Source organism: Cupressus sempervirens, chromosome 1, assembly GCF_028749045.1.
Source record: "Cupressus sempervirens isolate cs-2001-9-10 chromosome 1, ASM2874904v1, whole genome shotgun sequence".
Taxonomy (NCBI): domain Eukaryota; kingdom Viridiplantae; phylum Streptophyta; class Pinopsida; order Cupressales; family Cupressaceae; genus Cupressus; species Cupressus sempervirens.
In genome coordinates this window covers 132,023,446-132,028,174 of record NC_143118.1, presented here as the reverse complement: position 1 = coordinate 132,028,174, position 4,729 = coordinate 132,023,446, and positions in this window count along the sequence as shown.

Below are 4,729 nucleotides of genomic sequence, written 5' to 3'. Positions count from 1 at the left end.
GGTTATGAAGTTGTTTGTGCACTAATTAATTGAAGATGCAAGAGACTGGTTTAGGAGATTGCTAGATGACAACATTAGCTCGTGGAATGACTTGGAAAATTTATTTAAAGAAAAATATGGAGATAACACTAATGTTGGTTTCATGTTAAATGATTTCAAAAACATAGAAAAGAGTCCTAATGAGTCTACTTTGATTTCAATGTAAGATTTCAAAAGGGAATGTATAAACTCTTTCAAGTGATGAGACTCAACGAAGATGTATGTCTTACTACATATTTCAATGCTTTTGATAGTAAGATGATTTATAATTTCAATGCTTCTTACCTGGGTTTAGTGGTAGACACCAAACAAGGTAGGTGTAGGGACATGGATGCAAGAGAAGTCCCTATTATAGGTACCATTAATGCCTTACCTTTCAAACTATTTTCTTATCTTGATGTAGAGTTAACCATGTTAGTTCTTGTAGTTGATATTCCTCCTCACTATGGAATGCTCTTCTCCAAAAAGTGGAGTGCTGCAATGGGAGGTAGCCTACAATGTGACATGTCCTATGCCACTTTTCATATAGGTGACAAGGTTGTTAGGGTTGACAAGGAGCCAAGGGTTAACCAGATTTTTGGGGAAAATATTGATAAGGATTCTACTTATTTCTTATGCACTAATGTAAATGCATTTGGAGTAGAACTGATTATTCAAGAAGTTGAGAAACTCCCACTGGTAGTTGCACATGAAGTGGAGTGCTGCATGGATTCATAGATTTTGTGGACTATGTATTTTGACGGGGCAAGTTCTAGGGAAGGTTCAGGAGTTGAGGTAGTTTTTGTATCCCCAAAGAAGAATACTTTTAGATATTCATTTACCTTGAAATTTTCATGTACCAATGGCATAGCTAAATATGAGGCACTCCTACTAGGATTGAAAGTTGCAACTAGTCATGGAATAAAAAGTTGCATATTATTGGTGATTCTGAGTTAGTAGTCTCTTAACTAATAGAGGTATATGCATCTAAAAACAAGAGGTTGAAGCAGTACAGTAATGTTGTATGGAACTAAATTGAATTGTTTTATGCCTTTGGCATCTCTTGGATGGAAAGAAATAATAACAAGATGGATGATCTCCTAATAATGTCCAAAATTGGCAAGTCTTCAAAGAAGATAGGAATATCATAAATTTTATGAATTGTGAAGATAGATTCTGTGGACAAGAAATTGATTGTGCAGCCTATGTTGAGAATGTTGATGGAAAAGATATTATGTTTGGGAAAGAGGTTGTGTACTCAAAAAAAAAAACATCCCAAAGGGGTTAGTAGTTTTGGAGACTGTCTTTGACAATTAGGACAGATCCAAGGTAGAAAACAAAGAATCAAATACCAAGGATCTGGAGGAAATTAATTTAGGGACTAATGAAACACCCAAAAAAAAATCATGAAGAAGAAAATAGCTCCTAAAATTAGACAAGAATTAATTGGTCTACTAAGAAAATATAGACATGTCTTTGCTAGGTCTGATGATGATTTGAAAGCATACAGAGAGGATATCTTTCAACATGAAGTGCCATTGAAAGAAGGAGCTAATCCTTTCAGATAGAAGAAAAGTCCAATCAATCCTACCCTTGCACCCAAGATGCAAGAAGAACTAATAAAGTTAAGAGATGCTAGTATCATCAAGCCCATAAGACATTCATCTTGGGTATCAAATTTGGTTCCTGTTAGGAAGAATAATGGAGATATAAGGCTATGTGTAGATTTTAGAAACTTGAACATATATTCATTGAAGGATAACTATGACCTACCCAAGATGGAAGTAATGTTATAAAGGGTTATTGGATCAAAGCTCATGTCCATGATGGATGGTTTCTCAAGCTATAATCAGGTAGTTGTTAAGGAATATGAGCAATATAAAATTGCATTCACAACACCTTGGGGCACTTATGTTTATAGAATAATGCCTTTTGGCTTAACAAATGCCGGTGCTACTTTCCAAAGGGCTATAGATGTATCTTTTAGGATATCATTAATAAATTCTTAATAGTGTACCAAGATGATTTGACTGCCTATTCAAAGGATGCAAATGATCATTGCAGGCATCTAGAGAAAGTTTTTATTAGAGCATTAAAATTTAGCATTTCTTTAAATTTCAAAAAGTGTGCATTTGTTGTCACAGAGGGTAAGTTATTAAGCCACCTTGTTGGAAAAGGAGGAGTTAGAATTGATCTTGAGGGATTTGAGGCAATTGACAAAATTCAAAAACCCAAGAATGTAAAAGGAATTCAATCATTCTTTGGGAAGATTAATTTTCTCAGAAGATTTGTCATTAATTTTGCAAAGGTAAGTAGACCTATTTCCAAGATGCTAAAGAAGGAATTTGAGATCAAGTGAGGTGTAGAGCCAAGCATAGCATTCAATGAGATAAAGAAAGAAATTAAGGATGCCACTCTCTTAAGAGTTCCTAATTATTCTAAACTCATGCATATATTTTCCTTTGCTTCTTTTCACATAGTTGTTGATGCCTTATTGCAGAAGAATGAAGAAGGCTTTGAACAACCTATTGCATTTTTCAGCAAATCATTGCATGCTACAAAACTTAAATATGATATAAATGAAAAGTAGGCATATGCATTGGTAAAAGTAGTGAAAGCATTCATATATTATTTAATGGGAGCCACTGTGATTGTATTTGTTTTGAATGTTGTAGTGAAAGACATCTTCTCACAACAAGGGGTTTCAGGAAGAAGATGTAGATGGATCAATAGGATCTAGTTGTTTAACATTGATGTTCAAATAACCAAGTTGGTTAGAGGTCAAGGCCTTGCCAAGCTAATGGCAAAGAGTAATCTTGAGGCAAATCAGATTAACCAACTTGACGAAGGCTATAGAAGTGATCTATATGATATGGATACTTTAGAATGGTACAAAGATATAATATTTTATCTTCAGGACATAACATCTCCAGTAGGATTTAATAAAAATTAGAGAACAACTTTGAAGTTACAAGCAATTAGGTATATTATTGTCAGAGGTTGGTTATGGTGGAGAGATATGGAAGGTGTTCTTCTTAAATGTGTTAATGAAGAAGAATCAAAGAAGATTTTGATTAATATGCATGAAGGGGTATATGGGGGTCATTACATGGCAAAAAAAATAGCCCACATGTTCCTTAGATCTGGCTTCTGGTGGCCCACCTTGTTCAAGGATGCTCAAGCATTAGTAAGAAAGTGTGATGCATGCTAGAGATTCAGTGGAAAATTGAAGTTATCTAGAAACCTACCTTTGAAACCAGTGGAGGTACAAGCATCTTTTCAGTAGTGGGGCATTGATTTCATTGGAGAAATCCCAAACAAGTCCAGTGGAGGGCATTCATGCATACTTGTTGCTACTAATTATTTTACAAAATGGGTAGAGGCAATTCCTACTAGGAATGTAACAAAAAAAGAAGTGATCAACTTCATATTGAATAACATTATTGTCCTATTTGGATGCCCAAAAAAATTGTTATTGACAATGCTATGTTCTTTAGATCAGATGAATATAACAGTTTTTGTAAGAAGTATGGCATTATTGATTCCACATCATCACCTTACCATCCCCAATGTAATGACCAGGCTGAATCCAGTAGAAATTTTTTTCTCAAGATCATCAAAAGGATTCTAGGAGAAAATAAGAAAGCTTGGGATTCCAAATTGCCTTTGCATTATGGGTAGATAGGGTAACAATGAAAAAGGCTATTGGTTGTGCACCTTTTGATCTAGTGTGTGGTATTCAGGCAAGATTGCCTCAAAATAATCTTAATGATATATATAAATTCATCCAAATCTATGATGAAGACATTATTGATGATACGTAGTTAAGAATGGATGATATTCTACAATTAGATGAAGCAAGGAGAGATGCTTCTGCCCAAAATGCAAAGCTTCAAGCGCAGATGAAATATGTTTATGACAAAACAAACATATGATAGGAAGTTCCAACTGGAAGAGTTAGTATTATTGTGGAATGCTAGACTTGAAGACAAAGGCAAGCATGAAAAATTTGATGCCCTCTAGCTTGGTCTTTATCAAATCCATGGTAACAAAGGTGATGATTCTTATTACATCAGAGAGCTTTCCAGAGATATTCTTGAACTGCCAGTTCATGGACAATTCTTGAAGAGGTATTTTTGCTAAAAGATACTTGTTTTTCCATGAATAGTAGTATAGGGTTTGTTATACATTCTGAAAATTCTATTGTGTCTGTGTAAAGTCCTTGTATAGTGTTTCTTCGTATGTTTTTTCTCTCTCAAAGTTGTCAAGAAATTGGTCAAGTATGTGGTCTTATTCTTCTAGGGATTCTGAGCCCTTTCATGAATTTGCATATTCATTGTCCCTAGACAAAGCCATTTTTGGCCTGGTTTTTCACACCTAAGAATTTGTTGCATTCTATAGTGAAAACCTAGTTGATTCATTAAATTTAGAGGCGGTGTGTGTATTAAAGCTTGCTTGCCCCAAATAAAACCCTTAATTCCATGTGCCCTAGATTTTAAATAAGTGAGGTTCCATTGGTTCATTTTAAAAATATGCGGGAAGCTTTTAACCTTAGAAAATCTTTATTCCAGTTTTTCATGCTTTTTAAAAAAATATCTTCTTGAAAATATTTTACTTTAACCTTTACTTTAACCATGGTTTTTACCTTAAGTTAACTTGCCAATGTTATTTTGAAAATGTTTTAACCTTGGATTGGTCTATCTTGTCAAAT